The sequence below is a fragment of the Hydractinia symbiolongicarpus genome, chromosome 3 (genome assembly GCF_029227915.1).
Source record: "Hydractinia symbiolongicarpus strain clone_291-10 chromosome 3, HSymV2.1, whole genome shotgun sequence".
Lineage (NCBI taxonomy): Eukaryota > Metazoa > Cnidaria > Hydrozoa > Anthoathecata > Hydractiniidae > Hydractinia > Hydractinia symbiolongicarpus.
Window position 1 is genome coordinate 8,736,267 of NC_079877.1, and position 13,308 is coordinate 8,749,574.

Here is a 13,308-nt window from a genome sequence, read left to right on the forward strand (position 1 = left end):
ATGTCGGGATGGCCGAGCGGTCTAAGGCGCCAGACTCAAGACAAAATGTTCTTCCACTCATCGCGTGGAGAATTCTGGTCCTCGAATGAGGGCGTGGGTTCGAATCCCACTTCCGACAACTTTTCCCTGCCACACAAAATTTTAGGCCAAAAATGCAAGTCCACCGAGCCGGATTTGAACCAGCGACCTAAGGATGCCTGAGTGGTATAAGTTCGTCTACAGTCTTCCGCTCTACCAACTGAGCTATCGGTGCATGTAGCATCGTACAGTTCTTGTGCAGGACTATGCAGGTCATGTCACGTTTGTAGTATGACGTGGTTTTTAAAATGATGCGATAGCTCGCACGTAGCAGAGGGTGGTTTCGATCCACCGACCTCTGGGTTATGGGCCCAGCACGCTTCCTCTGCGCCACTCTGCTGAAGGTAGGTAAGCTGAAATGTGTCTGATGTAAGGTGTAGTTTAGTATTGCGAACAGCACTCGAACTATGACCTTTTTACCATTTCCAGGGGGATTAGCTCACATGGTAGAGCGCTCGCTTTGCATGCGAGAGGTACCGGGATCGATGCCCGGATCCTCCAAGACGATGTTTTTAATTTATTTATTTTTATACTAATTTCAGTAGTTGCCAATGGTCATAAGAGGATTTATGATGCTCCTAAGATTACCTGGTATTAATAATAATAATAATAATACTAAACCGCGCTGCATATGTCTAGAGCATTTCTTGCTGTTTAATTTCGCATTGACAGTATACACAGTTTCAGCTTTTAACATGATCGACCGTGTGGCATTCGGGCATTGACGCCATCGCGAACATATTATTTAAATATGAACTCGTCCTCGGTAGTATAGTGGTAAGTATCCCCGCCTGTCACGCGGGAGACCGGGGTTCGATTCCCTGCCGGGGAGGTTCTTTTTATCTTGTCAATGTTTCGTTTCACGTCAGTAGCGTTCGCGGGACTGTCCGGGAATACAGATTTACGCCCGGTTAGCTCAGTCGGTAGAGCATCAGACTTTTAATCTGAGGGTCGCGGGTTCGAGTCCCTCATCGGGCGTAACAATTATTTGGTACGATGGTGAACTAACTTTCACCACAATGTCTTGTCGAAAGAGGATGAATAACGTAACATTTGCGGAGTGGCAAAGGCGAAGCAAACTTGATGGGGAACTAGCTCAGATGGTAGAGCGCTCGCTTAGCATGCGAGAGGTACCGGGATCGATGCCCGGGTTCTCCAATGCCTTTTCCATAGGCGTAAAATAAATGAAATTTGCGCAGAGCAATTTGCAGCAGCGTTCGTGTCATGTCGGGATGGCCGAGCGGTCTAAGGCGCCAGACTCAAGACAAAATGTTCTTCCACTCATCGCGTGGAGAATTCTGGTCCTCGAATGAGGGCGTGGGTTCGAATCCCACTTCCGACAACTTTTCCAAGTTCGTCTACAGTCCTCCGCTCTACCAACTGAGCTATCGGTGGATGTAGCATCGTACAGTTCTTGTGCAGGACTATGCAGGTCATGTCACGTTTGTAGTATGACGTGGTTTTTAAAATGATGCGATAGCTCGCACGTAGCAGAGGGTGGTTTCGATCCACCGACCTCTGGGTTATGGGCCCAGCACGCTTCCTCTGCGCCACTCTGCTGAAGGCAGGGAAGCTAAAATGTGTCTGATGTAAGGTGTAGTTTAGTATTGCGAACAGCACTCGAACTATGACCTTTTTACCATTTCCAGGGGGATTAGCTCACATGGTAGAGCGCTCGCTTTGCATGCGAGAGGTACCGGGATCGATGCCCGGATCCTCCAAGACGATGTTTTTAATTTATTTATTTTTATACTAATTTCAGTAGTTGCCAATGGTCATAAGAGGATTTATGATGCTCCTAAGATTACCTGGTATTAATAATAATAATAATAATACTAAACCGCGCTGCATATGTCTAGAGCATTTCTTGCTGTTTAATTTCGCATTGACAGTATACACAGTTTCAGCTTTTAACATGATCGACCGTGTGGCATTCGGGCATTGACGCCATCGCGAACATATTATTTAAATATGAACTCGTCCTCGGTAGTATAGTGGTAAGTATCCCCGCCTGTCACGCGGGAGACCGGGGTTCGATTCCCCGCCGGGGAGGTTCTTTTTATCTTGTCAATGTTTCGTTTCACGTCAGTAGCGTTCGCGGGACTGTCCGGGAATACAGATTTACGCCCGGTTAGCTCAGTCGGTAGAGCATCAGACTTTTAATCTGAGGGTCGCGGGTTCGAGTCCCTCATCGGGCGTAACAATTATTTGGTACGATGGTGAACTAACTTTCACCACAATGTCTTGTCGAAAGAGGATGAATAACGTAACATTTGCGGAGTGGCAAAGGCGAAGCAAACTTGATGGGGAACTAGCTCAGATGGTAGAGCGCTCGCTTAGCATGCGAGAGGTACCGGGATCGATGCCCGGGTTCTCCAATGCCTTTTCCATAGGCGTAAAATAAATGAAATTTGCGCAGAGCAATTTGCAGCAGCGTTCGTGTCATGTCGGGATGGCCGAGCGGTCTAAGGCGCAAGACTCAAGACAAAATGTTCTTCCACTCATCGCGTGGAGAATTCTGGTCCTCGAATGAGGGCGTGGGTTCGAATCCCACTTCCGACAACTTTTCCCTGCCACACAAAATTTTAGGCCTAAAATGCAAGTCCACCGAGCCGGATTTGAACCAGCGACCTAAGGATGCCTGAGTGGTATAAGTTCGTCTACAGTCCTCCGCTCTACCAACTGAGCTATCGGTGGATGTAGCATCGTACAGTTCTTGTGCAGGATTATGCAGGTCATGTCACGTTTGTAGTATGACGTGGTTTTTAAAATGATGCGATAGCTCGCACGTAGCAGAGGGTGGTTTCGATCCACCGACCTCTGGGTTATGGGCCCAGCACGCTTCCTCTGCGCCACTCTGCTGAAGGTAGGTAAGCTGAAATGTGTCTGATGTAAGGTGTAGTTTAGTATTGCGAACAGCACTCGAACTATGACCTTTTTACCATTTCCAGGGGGATTAGCTCACATGGTAGAGCGCTCGCTTTGCATGCGAGAGGTACCGGGATCGATGCCCGGATCCTCCAAGACGATGTTTTTAATTTATTTATTTTTATACTAATTTCAGTAGTTGCCAATGGTCATAAGAGGATTTATGATGCTCCTAAGATTACCTGGTATTAATAATAATAATAATAATACTAAACCGCGCTGCATATGTCTATAGCATTTCTTGCTGTTTAATTTCGCATTGACAGTATACACAGTTTCAGCTTTTAACATGATCGACCGTGTGGCATTCGGGCATTGACGCCATCGCGAACATATTATTTAAATATGAACTCGTCCTCGGTAGTATAGTGGTAAGTATCCCCGCCTGTCACGCGGGAGACCGGGGTTCGATTCCCCGTCGGGGAGGTTCTTTTTATCTTGTCAATGTTTCGTTTCACGTCAGTAGCGTTCGCGGGACTGTCCGGGAATACAGATTTACGCCCGGTTAGCTCAGTCGGTAGAGCATCAGACTTTTAATCTGAGGGTCGCGGGTTCGAGTCCCTCATCGGGCGTAACAATTATTTGGTACGATGGTGAACTAACTTTCACCACAATGTCTTGTCGAAAGAGGATGAATAACGTAACATTTGCGGAGTGGCAAAGGCGAAGCAAACTTGATGGGGAACTAGCTCAGATGGTAGAGCGCTCGCTTAGCATGCGAGAGGTACCGGGATCGATGCCCGGGTTCTCCAATGCCTTTTCCATAGGCGTAAAATAAATGAAATTTGCGCAGAGCAATTTGCAGCAGCGTTCGTGTCATGTCGGGATGGCCGAGCGGTCTAAGGCGCCAGACTCAAGACAAAATGTTCTTCCACTCATCGCGTGGAGAATTCTGGTCCTCGAATGAGGGCGTGGGTTCGAATCCCACTTCCGACAACTTTTCCCTGCCACACAAAATTTTAGGCCTAAAATGCAAGTCCACCGAGCCGGATTTGAACCAGCGACCTAAGGATGCCTGAGTGGTATAAGTTCGTCTACAGTCCTCCGCTCTACCAACTGAGCTATCGGTGGATGTAGAATCGTACAGTTCTTGTGCAGGACTATGCAGGTCATGTCACGTTTGTAGTATGACGTGGTTTTTAAAATGATGCGATAGCTCGCACGTAGCAGAGGGTGGTTTCGATCCACCGACCTCTGGGTTATGGGCCCAGCACGCTTCCTCTGCGCCACTCTGCTGAAGGTAGGTAAGCTGAAATGTGTCTGATGTAAGGTGTAGTTTAGTATTGCGAACAGCACTCGAACTACGACCTTTTTACCATTTCCAGGGGGATTAGCTCACATGGTAGAGCGCTCGCTTTGCATGCGAGAGGTACCGGGATCGATGCCCGGATCCTCCAAGACGATGTTTTTAATTTATTTATTTTTATACTAATTTCAGTAGTTGCCAATGGTCATAAGAGGATTTATGATGCTCCTAAGATTACCTGGTATTAATAATAATAATAATAATACTAAACCGCGCTGCATATGTCTAGAGCATTTCTTGCTGTTTAATTTCGCATTGACAGTATACACAGTTTCAGCTTTTAACATGATCGACCGTGTGGCATTCGGGCATTGACGCCATCGCGAACATATTATTTAAATATGAACTCGTCCTCGGTAGTATAGTGGTAAGTATCCCCGCCTGTCACGCGGGAGACCGGGGTTCGATTCCCCGCCGGGGAGGTTCTTTTTATCTTGTCAATGTTTCGTTTCACGTCAGTAGCGTTCGCGGGACTGTCCGGGAATACAGATTTACGCCCGGTTAGCTCAGTCGGTAGAGCATCAGACTTTTAATCTGAGGGTCGCGGGTTCGAGTCCCTCATCGGGCGTAACAATTATTTGGTACGATGGTGAACTAACTTTCACCACAATGTCTTGTCGAAAGAGGATGAATAACGTAACATTTGCGGAGTGGCAAAGGCGAAGCAAACTTGATGGGGAACTAGCTCAGATGGTAGAGCGCTCGCTTAGCATGCGAGAGGTACCGGGATCGATGCCCGGGTTCTCCAATGCCTTTTCCATAGGCGTAAAATAAATGAAATTTGCGCAGAGCAATTTGCAGCAGCGTTCGTGTCATGTCGGGATGGCCGAGCGGTCTAAGGCGCCAGACTCAAGACAAAATGTTCTTCCACTCATCGCGTGGAGAATTCTGGTCCTCGAATGAGGGCGTGGGTTCGAATCCCACTTCCGACAACTTTTCCCTGCCACACAAAATTTTAGGCCTAAAATGCAAGTCCACCGAGCCGGATTTGAACCAGCGACCTAAGGATGCTTGAGTGGTATAAGTTCGTCTACAGTCCTCCGCTCTACCAACTGAGCTATCGGTGGATGTAGCATCGTACAGTTCTTGTGCAGGACTATGCAGGTCATGTCACGTTTGTAGTATGACGTGGTTTTTAAAATGATGCGATAGCTCGCACGTAGCAGAGGGTGGTTTCGATCCACCGACCTCTGGGTTATGGGCCCAGCACGCTTCCTCTGCGCCACTCTGCTGAAGGCAGGGAAGCTGAAATGTGTCTGATGTAAGGTGTAGTTTAGTATTGCGAACAGCACTCGAACTATGACCTTTTTACCATTTCCAGGGGGATTAGCTCACATGGTAGAGCGCTCGCTTTGCATGCGAGAGGTACCGGGATCGATGCCCGGATCCTCCAAGACGATGTTTTTAATTTATTTATTTTTATACTAATTTCAGTAGTTGCCAATGGTCATAAGAGGATTTATGATGCTCCTAAGATTACCTGGTATTAATAATAATAATAATAATACTAAACCGCGCTGCATATGTCTAGAGCATTTCTTGCTGTTTAATTTCGCATTGACAGTATACACAGTTTCAGCTTTTAACATGATCGACCGTGTGGCATTCGGGCATTGACGCCATCGCGAACATATTATTTAAATATGAACTCGTCCTCGGTAGTATAGTGGTAAGTATCCCCGCCTGTCACGCGGGAGACCGGGGTTCGATTCCCCGCCGGGGAGGTTCTTTTTATCTTGTCAATGTTTCGTTTCACGTCAGTAGCGTTCGCGGGACTGTCCGGGAATACAGATTTACGCCCGGTTAGCTCAGTCGGTAGAGCATCAGACTTTTAATCTGAGGGTCGCGGGTTCGAGTCCCTCATCGGGCGTAACAATTATTTGGTACGATGGTGAACTAACTTTCACCACAATGTCTTGTCGAAAGAGGATGAATAACGTAACATTTGCGGAGTGGCAAAGGCGAAGCAAACTTGATGGGGAACTAGCTCAGATGGTAGAGCGCTCGCTTAGCATGCGAGAGGTACCGGGATCGATGCCCGGGTTCTCCAATGCCTTTTCCATAGGCGTAAAATAAATGAAATTTGCGCAGAGCAATTTGCAGCAGCGTTCGTGTCATGTCGGGATGGCCGAGCGGTCTAAGGCGCAAGACTCAAGACAAAATGTTCTTCCACTCATCGCGTGGAGAATTCTGGTCCTCGAATGAGGGCGTGGGTTCGAATCCCACTTCCGACAACTTTTCCCTGCCACACAAAATTTTAGGCCTAAAATGCAAGTCCACCGAGCCGGATTTGAACCAGCGACCTAAGGATGCCTGAGTGGTATAAGTTCGTCTACAGTCCTCCGCTCTACCAACTGAGCTATCGGTGGATGTAGCATCGTACAGTTCTTGTGCAGGATTATGCAGGTCATGTCACGTTTGTAGTATGACGTGGTTTTTAAAATGATGCGATAGCTCGCACGTAGCAGAGGGTGGTTTCGATCCACCGACCTCTGGGTTATGGGCCCAGCACGCTTCCTCTGCGCCACTCTGCTGAAGGTAGGTAAGCTGAAATGTGTCTGATGTAAGGTGTAGTTTAGTATTGCGAACAGCACTCGAACTATGACCTTTTTACCATTTCCAGGGGGATTAGCTCACATGGTAGAGCGCTCGCTTTGCATGCGAGAGGTACCGGGATCGATGCCCGGATCCTCCAAGACGATGTTTTTAATTTATTTATTTTTATACTAATTTCAGTAGTTGCCAATGGTCATAAGAGGATTTATGATGCTCCTAAGATTACCTGGTATTAATAATAATAATAATAATACTAAACCGCGCTGCATATGTCTATAGCATTTCTTGCTGTTTAATTTCGCATTGACAGTATACACAGTTTCAGCTTTTAACATGATCGACCGTGTGGCATTCGGGCATTGACGCCATCGCGAACATATTATTTAAATATGAACTCGTCCTTGGTAGTATAGTGGTAAGTATCCCCGCCTGTCACGCGGGAGACCGGGGTTCGATTCCCCGTCGGGGAGGTTCTTTTTATCTTGTCAATGTTTCGTTTCACGTCAGTAGCGTTCGCGGGACTGTCCGGGAATACAGATTTACGCCCGGTTAGCTCAGTCGGTAGAGCATCAGACTTTTAATCTGAGGGTCGCGGGTTCGAGTCCCTCATCGGGCGTAACAATTATTTGGTACGATGGTGAACTAACTTTCACCACAATGTCTTGTCGAAAGAGGATGAATAACGTAACATTTGCGGAGTGGCAAAGGCGAAGCAAACTTGATGGGGAACTAGCTCAGATGGTAGAGCGCTCGCTTAGCATGCGAGAGGTACCGGGATCGATGCCCGGGTTCTCCAATGCCTTTTCCATAGGCGTAAAATAAATGAAATTTGCGCAGAGCAATTTGCAGCAGCGTTCGTGTCATGTCGGGATGGCCGAGCGGTCTAAGGCGCCAGACTCAAGACAAAATGTTCTTCCACTCATCGCGTGGAGAATTCTGGTCCTCGAATGAGGGCGTGGGTTCGAATCCCACTTCCGACAACTTTTCCCTGCCACACAAAATTTTAGGCCTAAAATGCAAGTCCACCGAGCCGGATTTGAACCAGCGACCTAAGGATGCCTGAGTGGTATAAGTTCGTCTACAGTCCTCCGCTCTACCAACTGAGCTATCGGTGGATGTAGAATCGTACAGTTCTTGTGCAGGACTATGCAGGTCATGTCACGTTTGTAGTATGACGTGGTTTTTAAAATGATGCGATAGCTCGCACGTAGCAGAGGGTGGTTTCGATCCACCGACCTCTGGGTTATGGGCCCAGCACGCTTCCTCTGCGCCACTCTGCTGAAGGTAGGTAAGCTGAAATGTGTCTGATGTAAGGTGTAGTTTAGTATTGCGAACAGCACTCGAACTATGACCTTTTTACCATTTCCAGGGGGATTAGCTCACATGGTAGAGCGCTCGCTTTGCATGCGAGAGGTACCGGGATCGATGCCCGGATCCTCCAAGACGATGTTTTTAATTTATTTATTTTTATACTAATTTCAGTAGTTGCCAATGGTCATAAGAGGATTTATGATGCTCCTAAGATTACCTGGTATTAATAATAATAATAATAATACTAAACCGCGCTGCATATGTCTAGAGCATTTCTTGCTGTTTAATTTCGCATTGACAGTATACACAGTTTCAGCTTTTAACATGATCGACCGTGTGGCATTCGGGCATTGACGCCATCGCGAACATATTATTTAAATATGAACTCGTCCTCGGTAGTATAGTGGTAAGTATCCCCGCCTGTCACGCGGGAGACCGGGGTTCGATTCCCCGCCAGGGAGGTTCTTTTTATCTTGTCAATGTTTCGTTTCACGTCAGTAGCGTTCGCGGGACTGTCCGGGAATACAGATTTACGCCCGGTTAGCTCAGTCGGTAGAGCATCAGACTTTTAATCTGAGGGTCGCGGGTTCGAGTCCCTCATCGGGCGTAACAATTATTTGGTACGATGGTGAACTAACTTTCACCACAATGTCTTGTCGAAAGAGGATGAATAACGTAACATTTGCGGAGTGGCAAAGGCGAAGCAAACTTGATGGGGAACTAGCTCAGATGGTAGAGCGCTCGCTTAGCATGCGAGAGGTACCGGGATCGATGCCCGGGTTCTCCAATGCCTTTTCCATAGGCGTAAAATAAATGAAATTTGCGCAGAGCAATTTGCAGCAGCGTTCGTGTCATGTCGGGATGGCCGAGCGGTCTAAGGCGCCAGACTCAAGACAAAATGTTCTTCCACTCATCGCGTGGAGAATTCTGGTCCTCGAATGAGGGCGTGGGTTCGAATCCCACTTCCGACAACTTTTCCCTGCCACACAAAATTTTAGGCCTAAAATGCAAGTCCACCGAGCCGGATTTGAACCAGCGACCTAAGGATGCCTGAGTGGTATAAGTTCGTCTACAGTCCTCCGCTCTACCAACTGAGCTATCGGTGGATGTAGCATCGTACAGTTCTTGTGCAGGACTATGCAGGTCATGTCACGTTTGTAGTATGACGTGGTTTTTAAAATGATGCGATAGCTCGCACGTAGCAGAGGGTGGTTTCGATCCACCGACCTCTGGGTTATGGGCCCAGCACGCTTCCTCTGCGCCACTCTGCTGAAGGTAGGTAAGCTGAAATGTGTCTGATGTAAGGTGTAGTTTAGTATTGCGAACAGCACTCGAACTATGACCTTTTTACCATTTCCAGGGGGATTAGCTCACATGGTAGAGCGCTCGCTTTGCATGCGAGAGGTACCGGGATCGATGCCCGGATCCTCCAAGACGATGTTTTTAATTTATTTATTTTTATACTAATTTCAGTAGTTGCCAATGGTCATAAGAGGATTTATGATGCTCCTAAGATTACCTGGTATTAATAATAATAATAATAATACTAAACCGCGCTGCATATGTCTAGAGCATTTCTTGCTGTTTAATTTCGCATTGACAGTATACACAGTTTCAGCTTTTAACATGATCGACCGTGTGGCATTCGGGCATTGACGCCATCGCGAACATATTATTTAAATATGAACTCGTCCTCGGTAGTATAGTGGTAAGTATCCCCGCCTGTCACGCGGGAGACCGGGGTTCGATTCCCCGCCGGGGAGGTTCTTTTTATCTTGTCAATGTTTCGTTTCACGTCAGTAGCGTTCGCGGGACTGTCCGGGAATGCAGATTTACGCCCGGTTAGCTCAGTCGGTAGAGCATCAGACTTTTAATCTGAGGGTCGCGGGTTCGAGTCCCTCATCGGGCGTAACAATTATTTGGTACGATGGTGAACTAACTTTCACCACATTGTCTTGTCGAAAGAGGATGAATAACGTAACATTTGCGGAGTGGCAAAGGCGAAGCAAACTTGATGGGGAACTAGCTCAGATGGTAGAGCGCTCGCTTAGCATGCGAGAGGTACCGGGATCGATGCCCGGGTTCTCCAATGCCTTTTCCATAGGCGTAAAATAAATGAAATTTGCGCAGAGCAATTTGCGGCAGCGTTCGTGTCATGTCGGGATGGCCGAGCGGTCTAAGGCGCCAGACTCAAGACAAAATGTTCTTCCACTCATCGCGTGGAGAATTCTGGTCCTCGAATGAGGGCGTGGGTTCGAATCCCACTTCCGACAACTTTTCCCTGCCACACAAAATTTTAGGCCTAAAATGCAAGTCCACCGAGCCGGATTTGAACCAGCGACCTAAGGATGCCTGAGTGGTATAAGTTCGTCTACAGTCCTCCGCTCTACCAACTGAGCTATCGGTGGATGTAGCATCGTACAGTTCTTGTGCAGGACTATGCAGGTCATGTCACGTTTGTAGTATGACGTGGTTTTTAAAATGATGCGATAGCTCGCACGTAGCAGAGGGTGGTTTCGATCCACCGACCTCTGGGTTATGGGCCCAGCACGCTTCCTCTGCGCCACTCTGCTGAAGGTAGGTAAGCTGAAATGTGTCTGATGTAAGGTGTAGTTTAGTATTGCGAACAGCACTCGAACTATGACCTTTTTACCATTTCCAGGGGGATTAGCTCACATGGTAGAGCGCTCGCTTTGCATGCGAGAGGTACCGGGATCGATGCCCGGATCCTCCAAGACGATGTTTTTAATTTATTTATTTTTATACTAATTTCAGTAGTTGCCAATGGTCATAAGAGGATTTATGATGCTCCTAAGATTACCTGGTATTAATAATAATAATAATAATACTAAACCGCGCTGCATATGTCTAGAGCATTTCTTGCTGTTTAATTTCGCATTGACAGTATACACAGTTTCAGCTTTTAACATGATCGACCGTGTGGCATTCGGGCATTGACGCCATCGCGAACATATTATTTAAATATGAACTCGTCCTCGGTAGTATAGTGGTAAGTATCCCCGCCTGTCACGCGGGAGACCGGGGTTCGATTCCCCGCCGGGGAGGTTCTTTTTATCTTGTCAATGTTTCGTTTCACGTCAGTAGCGTTCGCGGGACTGTCCGGGAATGCAGATTTACGCCCGGTTAGCTCAGTCGGTAGAGCATCAGACTTTTAATCTGAGGGTCGCGGGTTCGAGTCCCTCATCGGGCGTAACAATTATTTGGTACGATGGTGAACTAACTTTCACCACAATGTCTTGTCGAAAGAGGATGAATAACGTAACATTTGCGGAGTGGCAAAGGCGAAGCAAACTTGATGGGGAACTAGCTCAGATGGTAGAGCGCTCGCTTAGCATGCGAGAGGTACCGGGATCGATGCCCGGGTTCTCCAATGCCTTTTCCATAGGCGTAAAATAAATGAAATTTGCGCAGAGCAATTTGCGGCAGCGTTCGTGTCATGTCGGGATGGCCGAGCGGTCTAAGGCGCCAGACTCAAGACAAAATGTTCTTCCACTCATCGCGTGGAGAATTCTGGTCCTCGAATGAGGGCGTGGGTTCGAATCCCACTTCCGACAACTTTTCCCTGCCACACAAAATTTTAGGCCTAAAATGCAAGTCCACCGAGCCGGATTTGAACCAGCGACCTAAGGATGCCTGAGTGGTATAAGTTCGTCTACAGTCCTCCGCTCTACCAACTGAGCTATCGGTGGATGTAGCATCGTACAGTTCTTGTGCAGGACTATGCAGGTCATGTCACGTTTGTAGTATGACGTGGTTTTTAAAATGATGCGATAGCTCGCACGTAGCAGAGGGTGGTTTCGATCCACCGACCTCTGGGTTATGGGCCCAGCACGCTTCCTCTGCGCCACTCTGCTGAAGGTAGGTAAGCTGAAATGTGTCTGATGTAAGGTGTAGTTTAGTATTGCGAACAGCACTCGAACTATGACCTTTTTACCATTTCCAGGGGGATTAGCTCACATGGTAGAGCGCTCGCTTTGCATGCGAGAGGTACCGGGATCGATGCCCGGATCCTCCAAGACAATGTTTTTAATTTATTTATTTTCATACTAATTTCAGTAGTTGCCAATGGTCATAAGAGGATTTATGATGCTCCTAAGATTACCTGGTATTAATAATAATAATAATAATACTAAACCGCGCTGCATATGTCTAGAGCATTTCTTGCTGTTTAATTTCGCATTGACAGTATACACAGTTTCAGCTTTTAACATGATCGACCGTGTGGCATTCGGGCATTGACGCCATCGCGAACATATTATTTAAATATAAACTCGTCCTCGGTAGTATAGTGGTAAGTATCCCCGCCTGTCACGCGGGAGACCGGGGTTGGATTCCCCGCCGGGGAGGTTTTTTTTATCTTGTCAATGTTTCGTTTCACGTCAGTAGCGTTCGCGGGACTGTCCGGGAATACAGATTTACGCCCGGTTAGCTCAGTCGGTAGAGCATCAGACTTTTAATCTGAGGGTCGCGGGTTCGAGTCCCTCATCGGGCGTAACAATTATTTGGTACGATGGTGAACTAACTTTCACCACAATGTCTTGTCGAAAGAGGATGAATAACGTAACATTTGCGGAGTGGCAAAGGCGAAGCAAACTTGATGGGGAACTAGCTCAGATGGTAGAGCGCTCGCTTAGCATGCGAGAGGGACCGGGATCGATGCCCGGGTTCTCCAATGCCTTTTCCATAGGCGTAAAATAAATGAAATTTGCGCAGAGCAATTTGCAGCAGCGTTCGTGTCATGTCGGGATGGCCGAGCGGTCTAAGGCGCCAGACTCAAGACAAAATGTTCTTCCATTCATCGCGTGGAGAATTCTGGTCCTCGAATGAGGGCGTGGGTTCGAATCCCACTTCCGACAACTTTTCCCTGCCACACAAAATTTTAGGCCTAAAATGCAAGTCCACCGAGCCGGATTTGAACCAGCGACCTAAGGATGCATGAGTGGTATAAGTTCGTCTACAGTCCTCCGCTCTACCAACTGAGCTATCGGTGGATGTAGCATCGTACAGTTCTTGTGCAGGACTATGCAGGTCATGTCACGTTTGTAGTATGACGTGGTTTTTAAAATGATGCGATAGCTCGCACGTAGCAGAGGGTGGTTTCGATCCAC

The 13,308-nt window shown here is 47.5% G+C and overlaps 57 non-coding genes across 57 annotated transcripts; 48 read left to right on the forward strand and 9 right to left on the reverse strand.

Moving 5' to 3' along the window:
- Nucleotides 1-2: 2 nt before the first annotated feature.
- Nucleotides 3-118, forward strand: Trnal-caa (transfer RNA leucine (anticodon CAA)). The gene is made up of 2 exons: nt 3-40; nt 73-118. It is a non-coding gene; the product is annotated as a tRNA-Leu (tRNA).
- Nucleotides 119-506: 388 nt separating this feature from the next.
- Trnaa-ugc (transfer RNA alanine (anticodon UGC)) lies at nt 507-579 on the forward strand. Its single transcript has one exon. It is a non-coding gene; the product is annotated as a tRNA-Ala (tRNA).
- Nucleotides 580-838: 259 nt separating this feature from the next.
- On the forward strand, nt 839-910 carry Trnad-guc (transfer RNA aspartic acid (anticodon GUC)). The gene has a single exon. It is a non-coding gene; the product is annotated as a tRNA-Asp (tRNA).
- A 73-nt stretch (nt 911-983) lies between these two features.
- Trnak-uuu (transfer RNA lysine (anticodon UUU)) lies at nt 984-1,056 on the forward strand. Its single transcript has one exon. It is a non-coding gene; the product is annotated as a tRNA-Lys (tRNA).
- Nucleotides 1,057-1,163: 107 nt separating this feature from the next.
- Trnaa-agc (transfer RNA alanine (anticodon AGC)) lies at nt 1,164-1,236 on the forward strand. The gene has a single exon. It is a non-coding gene; the product is annotated as a tRNA-Ala (tRNA).
- A 68-nt stretch (nt 1,237-1,304) lies between these two features.
- On the forward strand, nt 1,305-1,420 carry Trnal-caa (transfer RNA leucine (anticodon CAA)). Its single transcript has 2 exons — nt 1,305-1,342; nt 1,375-1,420. It is a non-coding gene; the product is annotated as a tRNA-Leu (tRNA).
- Nucleotides 1,421-1,726: 306 nt separating this feature from the next.
- On the forward strand, nt 1,727-1,799 carry Trnaa-ugc (transfer RNA alanine (anticodon UGC)). The gene has a single exon. It is a non-coding gene; the product is annotated as a tRNA-Ala (tRNA).
- A 259-nt stretch (nt 1,800-2,058) lies between these two features.
- Trnad-guc (transfer RNA aspartic acid (anticodon GUC)) lies at nt 2,059-2,130 on the forward strand. The gene has a single exon. It is a non-coding gene; the product is annotated as a tRNA-Asp (tRNA).
- Nucleotides 2,131-2,203: 73 nt separating this feature from the next.
- On the forward strand, nt 2,204-2,276 carry Trnak-uuu (transfer RNA lysine (anticodon UUU)). Its single transcript has one exon. It is a non-coding gene; the product is annotated as a tRNA-Lys (tRNA).
- Nucleotides 2,277-2,383: 107 nt separating this feature from the next.
- Trnaa-agc (transfer RNA alanine (anticodon AGC)) lies at nt 2,384-2,456 on the forward strand. Its single transcript has one exon. It is a non-coding gene; the product is annotated as a tRNA-Ala (tRNA).
- Nucleotides 2,457-2,681: 225 nt separating this feature from the next.
- On the reverse strand, nt 2,682-2,775 carry Trnay-gua (transfer RNA tyrosine (anticodon GUA)). Its single transcript has 2 exons — nt 2,739-2,775; nt 2,682-2,717 (listed from the first exon to the last, which is right to left on the reverse strand). It is a non-coding gene; the product is annotated as a tRNA-Tyr (tRNA).
- Nucleotides 2,776-3,028: 253 nt separating this feature from the next.
- Nucleotides 3,029-3,101, forward strand: Trnaa-ugc (transfer RNA alanine (anticodon UGC)). The gene has a single exon. It is a non-coding gene; the product is annotated as a tRNA-Ala (tRNA).
- A 259-nt stretch (nt 3,102-3,360) lies between these two features.
- Trnad-guc (transfer RNA aspartic acid (anticodon GUC)) lies at nt 3,361-3,432 on the forward strand. Its single transcript has one exon. It is a non-coding gene; the product is annotated as a tRNA-Asp (tRNA).
- Nucleotides 3,433-3,505: 73 nt separating this feature from the next.
- Nucleotides 3,506-3,578, forward strand: Trnak-uuu (transfer RNA lysine (anticodon UUU)). Its single transcript has one exon. It is a non-coding gene; the product is annotated as a tRNA-Lys (tRNA).
- A 107-nt stretch (nt 3,579-3,685) lies between these two features.
- Trnaa-agc (transfer RNA alanine (anticodon AGC)) lies at nt 3,686-3,758 on the forward strand. The gene has a single exon. It is a non-coding gene; the product is annotated as a tRNA-Ala (tRNA).
- Nucleotides 3,759-3,826: 68 nt separating this feature from the next.
- On the forward strand, nt 3,827-3,942 carry Trnal-caa (transfer RNA leucine (anticodon CAA)). The gene is made up of 2 exons: nt 3,827-3,864; nt 3,897-3,942. It is a non-coding gene; the product is annotated as a tRNA-Leu (tRNA).
- A 41-nt stretch (nt 3,943-3,983) lies between these two features.
- On the reverse strand, nt 3,984-4,077 carry Trnay-gua (transfer RNA tyrosine (anticodon GUA)). The gene is made up of 2 exons: nt 4,041-4,077; nt 3,984-4,019 (listed from the first exon to the last, which is right to left on the reverse strand). It is a non-coding gene; the product is annotated as a tRNA-Tyr (tRNA).
- Nucleotides 4,078-4,330: 253 nt separating this feature from the next.
- On the forward strand, nt 4,331-4,403 carry Trnaa-ugc (transfer RNA alanine (anticodon UGC)). Its single transcript has one exon. It is a non-coding gene; the product is annotated as a tRNA-Ala (tRNA).
- A 259-nt stretch (nt 4,404-4,662) lies between these two features.
- Trnad-guc (transfer RNA aspartic acid (anticodon GUC)) lies at nt 4,663-4,734 on the forward strand. Its single transcript has one exon. It is a non-coding gene; the product is annotated as a tRNA-Asp (tRNA).
- A 73-nt stretch (nt 4,735-4,807) lies between these two features.
- Nucleotides 4,808-4,880, forward strand: Trnak-uuu (transfer RNA lysine (anticodon UUU)). Its single transcript has one exon. It is a non-coding gene; the product is annotated as a tRNA-Lys (tRNA).
- A 107-nt stretch (nt 4,881-4,987) lies between these two features.
- Trnaa-agc (transfer RNA alanine (anticodon AGC)) lies at nt 4,988-5,060 on the forward strand. Its single transcript has one exon. It is a non-coding gene; the product is annotated as a tRNA-Ala (tRNA).
- Nucleotides 5,061-5,128: 68 nt separating this feature from the next.
- Trnal-caa (transfer RNA leucine (anticodon CAA)) lies at nt 5,129-5,244 on the forward strand. The gene is made up of 2 exons: nt 5,129-5,166; nt 5,199-5,244. It is a non-coding gene; the product is annotated as a tRNA-Leu (tRNA).
- A 41-nt stretch (nt 5,245-5,285) lies between these two features.
- Nucleotides 5,286-5,379, reverse strand: Trnay-gua (transfer RNA tyrosine (anticodon GUA)). Its single transcript has 2 exons — nt 5,343-5,379; nt 5,286-5,321 (listed from the first exon to the last, which is right to left on the reverse strand). It is a non-coding gene; the product is annotated as a tRNA-Tyr (tRNA).
- Nucleotides 5,380-5,632: 253 nt separating this feature from the next.
- On the forward strand, nt 5,633-5,705 carry Trnaa-ugc (transfer RNA alanine (anticodon UGC)). Its single transcript has one exon. It is a non-coding gene; the product is annotated as a tRNA-Ala (tRNA).
- A 259-nt stretch (nt 5,706-5,964) lies between these two features.
- On the forward strand, nt 5,965-6,036 carry Trnad-guc (transfer RNA aspartic acid (anticodon GUC)). The gene has a single exon. It is a non-coding gene; the product is annotated as a tRNA-Asp (tRNA).
- Nucleotides 6,037-6,109: 73 nt separating this feature from the next.
- On the forward strand, nt 6,110-6,182 carry Trnak-uuu (transfer RNA lysine (anticodon UUU)). The gene has a single exon. It is a non-coding gene; the product is annotated as a tRNA-Lys (tRNA).
- Nucleotides 6,183-6,289: 107 nt separating this feature from the next.
- On the forward strand, nt 6,290-6,362 carry Trnaa-agc (transfer RNA alanine (anticodon AGC)). Its single transcript has one exon. It is a non-coding gene; the product is annotated as a tRNA-Ala (tRNA).
- A 225-nt stretch (nt 6,363-6,587) lies between these two features.
- On the reverse strand, nt 6,588-6,681 carry Trnay-gua (transfer RNA tyrosine (anticodon GUA)). The gene is made up of 2 exons: nt 6,645-6,681; nt 6,588-6,623 (listed from the first exon to the last, which is right to left on the reverse strand). It is a non-coding gene; the product is annotated as a tRNA-Tyr (tRNA).
- A 253-nt stretch (nt 6,682-6,934) lies between these two features.
- Nucleotides 6,935-7,007, forward strand: Trnaa-ugc (transfer RNA alanine (anticodon UGC)). Its single transcript has one exon. It is a non-coding gene; the product is annotated as a tRNA-Ala (tRNA).
- Nucleotides 7,008-7,266: 259 nt separating this feature from the next.
- Trnad-guc (transfer RNA aspartic acid (anticodon GUC)) lies at nt 7,267-7,338 on the forward strand. The gene has a single exon. It is a non-coding gene; the product is annotated as a tRNA-Asp (tRNA).
- Nucleotides 7,339-7,411: 73 nt separating this feature from the next.
- On the forward strand, nt 7,412-7,484 carry Trnak-uuu (transfer RNA lysine (anticodon UUU)). Its single transcript has one exon. It is a non-coding gene; the product is annotated as a tRNA-Lys (tRNA).
- Nucleotides 7,485-7,591: 107 nt separating this feature from the next.
- Trnaa-agc (transfer RNA alanine (anticodon AGC)) lies at nt 7,592-7,664 on the forward strand. Its single transcript has one exon. It is a non-coding gene; the product is annotated as a tRNA-Ala (tRNA).
- Nucleotides 7,665-7,732: 68 nt separating this feature from the next.
- Trnal-caa (transfer RNA leucine (anticodon CAA)) lies at nt 7,733-7,848 on the forward strand. Its single transcript has 2 exons — nt 7,733-7,770; nt 7,803-7,848. It is a non-coding gene; the product is annotated as a tRNA-Leu (tRNA).
- Nucleotides 7,849-7,889: 41 nt separating this feature from the next.
- Nucleotides 7,890-7,983, reverse strand: Trnay-gua (transfer RNA tyrosine (anticodon GUA)). The gene is made up of 2 exons: nt 7,947-7,983; nt 7,890-7,925 (listed from the first exon to the last, which is right to left on the reverse strand). It is a non-coding gene; the product is annotated as a tRNA-Tyr (tRNA).
- Nucleotides 7,984-8,236: 253 nt separating this feature from the next.
- Nucleotides 8,237-8,309, forward strand: Trnaa-ugc (transfer RNA alanine (anticodon UGC)). The gene has a single exon. It is a non-coding gene; the product is annotated as a tRNA-Ala (tRNA).
- A 259-nt stretch (nt 8,310-8,568) lies between these two features.
- Nucleotides 8,569-8,640, forward strand: Trnad-guc (transfer RNA aspartic acid (anticodon GUC)). Its single transcript has one exon. It is a non-coding gene; the product is annotated as a tRNA-Asp (tRNA).
- A 73-nt stretch (nt 8,641-8,713) lies between these two features.
- Trnak-uuu (transfer RNA lysine (anticodon UUU)) lies at nt 8,714-8,786 on the forward strand. The gene has a single exon. It is a non-coding gene; the product is annotated as a tRNA-Lys (tRNA).
- Nucleotides 8,787-8,893: 107 nt separating this feature from the next.
- Nucleotides 8,894-8,966, forward strand: Trnaa-agc (transfer RNA alanine (anticodon AGC)). Its single transcript has one exon. It is a non-coding gene; the product is annotated as a tRNA-Ala (tRNA).
- A 68-nt stretch (nt 8,967-9,034) lies between these two features.
- Nucleotides 9,035-9,150, forward strand: Trnal-caa (transfer RNA leucine (anticodon CAA)). Its single transcript has 2 exons — nt 9,035-9,072; nt 9,105-9,150. It is a non-coding gene; the product is annotated as a tRNA-Leu (tRNA).
- Nucleotides 9,151-9,191: 41 nt separating this feature from the next.
- On the reverse strand, nt 9,192-9,285 carry Trnay-gua (transfer RNA tyrosine (anticodon GUA)). The gene is made up of 2 exons: nt 9,249-9,285; nt 9,192-9,227 (listed from the first exon to the last, which is right to left on the reverse strand). It is a non-coding gene; the product is annotated as a tRNA-Tyr (tRNA).
- Nucleotides 9,286-9,538: 253 nt separating this feature from the next.
- Trnaa-ugc (transfer RNA alanine (anticodon UGC)) lies at nt 9,539-9,611 on the forward strand. Its single transcript has one exon. It is a non-coding gene; the product is annotated as a tRNA-Ala (tRNA).
- A 259-nt stretch (nt 9,612-9,870) lies between these two features.
- Nucleotides 9,871-9,942, forward strand: Trnad-guc (transfer RNA aspartic acid (anticodon GUC)). Its single transcript has one exon. It is a non-coding gene; the product is annotated as a tRNA-Asp (tRNA).
- A 73-nt stretch (nt 9,943-10,015) lies between these two features.
- Trnak-uuu (transfer RNA lysine (anticodon UUU)) lies at nt 10,016-10,088 on the forward strand. Its single transcript has one exon. It is a non-coding gene; the product is annotated as a tRNA-Lys (tRNA).
- Nucleotides 10,089-10,195: 107 nt separating this feature from the next.
- On the forward strand, nt 10,196-10,268 carry Trnaa-agc (transfer RNA alanine (anticodon AGC)). The gene has a single exon. It is a non-coding gene; the product is annotated as a tRNA-Ala (tRNA).
- A 68-nt stretch (nt 10,269-10,336) lies between these two features.
- Nucleotides 10,337-10,452, forward strand: Trnal-caa (transfer RNA leucine (anticodon CAA)). Its single transcript has 2 exons — nt 10,337-10,374; nt 10,407-10,452. It is a non-coding gene; the product is annotated as a tRNA-Leu (tRNA).
- A 41-nt stretch (nt 10,453-10,493) lies between these two features.
- On the reverse strand, nt 10,494-10,587 carry Trnay-gua (transfer RNA tyrosine (anticodon GUA)). The gene is made up of 2 exons: nt 10,551-10,587; nt 10,494-10,529 (listed from the first exon to the last, which is right to left on the reverse strand). It is a non-coding gene; the product is annotated as a tRNA-Tyr (tRNA).
- Nucleotides 10,588-10,840: 253 nt separating this feature from the next.
- Trnaa-ugc (transfer RNA alanine (anticodon UGC)) lies at nt 10,841-10,913 on the forward strand. The gene has a single exon. It is a non-coding gene; the product is annotated as a tRNA-Ala (tRNA).
- A 259-nt stretch (nt 10,914-11,172) lies between these two features.
- Trnad-guc (transfer RNA aspartic acid (anticodon GUC)) lies at nt 11,173-11,244 on the forward strand. Its single transcript has one exon. It is a non-coding gene; the product is annotated as a tRNA-Asp (tRNA).
- Nucleotides 11,245-11,317: 73 nt separating this feature from the next.
- On the forward strand, nt 11,318-11,390 carry Trnak-uuu (transfer RNA lysine (anticodon UUU)). Its single transcript has one exon. It is a non-coding gene; the product is annotated as a tRNA-Lys (tRNA).
- A 107-nt stretch (nt 11,391-11,497) lies between these two features.
- Trnaa-agc (transfer RNA alanine (anticodon AGC)) lies at nt 11,498-11,570 on the forward strand. The gene has a single exon. It is a non-coding gene; the product is annotated as a tRNA-Ala (tRNA).
- Nucleotides 11,571-11,638: 68 nt separating this feature from the next.
- On the forward strand, nt 11,639-11,754 carry Trnal-caa (transfer RNA leucine (anticodon CAA)). Its single transcript has 2 exons — nt 11,639-11,676; nt 11,709-11,754. It is a non-coding gene; the product is annotated as a tRNA-Leu (tRNA).
- Nucleotides 11,755-11,795: 41 nt separating this feature from the next.
- Trnay-gua (transfer RNA tyrosine (anticodon GUA)) lies at nt 11,796-11,889 on the reverse strand. Its single transcript has 2 exons — nt 11,853-11,889; nt 11,796-11,831 (listed from the first exon to the last, which is right to left on the reverse strand). It is a non-coding gene; the product is annotated as a tRNA-Tyr (tRNA).
- A 253-nt stretch (nt 11,890-12,142) lies between these two features.
- Nucleotides 12,143-12,215, forward strand: Trnaa-ugc (transfer RNA alanine (anticodon UGC)). Its single transcript has one exon. It is a non-coding gene; the product is annotated as a tRNA-Ala (tRNA).
- A 404-nt stretch (nt 12,216-12,619) lies between these two features.
- Nucleotides 12,620-12,692, forward strand: Trnak-uuu (transfer RNA lysine (anticodon UUU)). Its single transcript has one exon. It is a non-coding gene; the product is annotated as a tRNA-Lys (tRNA).
- Nucleotides 12,693-12,799: 107 nt separating this feature from the next.
- Trnaa-agc (transfer RNA alanine (anticodon AGC)) lies at nt 12,800-12,872 on the forward strand. The gene has a single exon. It is a non-coding gene; the product is annotated as a tRNA-Ala (tRNA).
- A 68-nt stretch (nt 12,873-12,940) lies between these two features.
- On the forward strand, nt 12,941-13,056 carry Trnal-caa (transfer RNA leucine (anticodon CAA)). The gene is made up of 2 exons: nt 12,941-12,978; nt 13,011-13,056. It is a non-coding gene; the product is annotated as a tRNA-Leu (tRNA).
- Nucleotides 13,057-13,097: 41 nt separating this feature from the next.
- On the reverse strand, nt 13,098-13,191 carry Trnay-gua (transfer RNA tyrosine (anticodon GUA)). The gene is made up of 2 exons: nt 13,155-13,191; nt 13,098-13,133 (listed from the first exon to the last, which is right to left on the reverse strand). It is a non-coding gene; the product is annotated as a tRNA-Tyr (tRNA).
- Nucleotides 13,192-13,308: the final 117 nt, after the last annotated feature.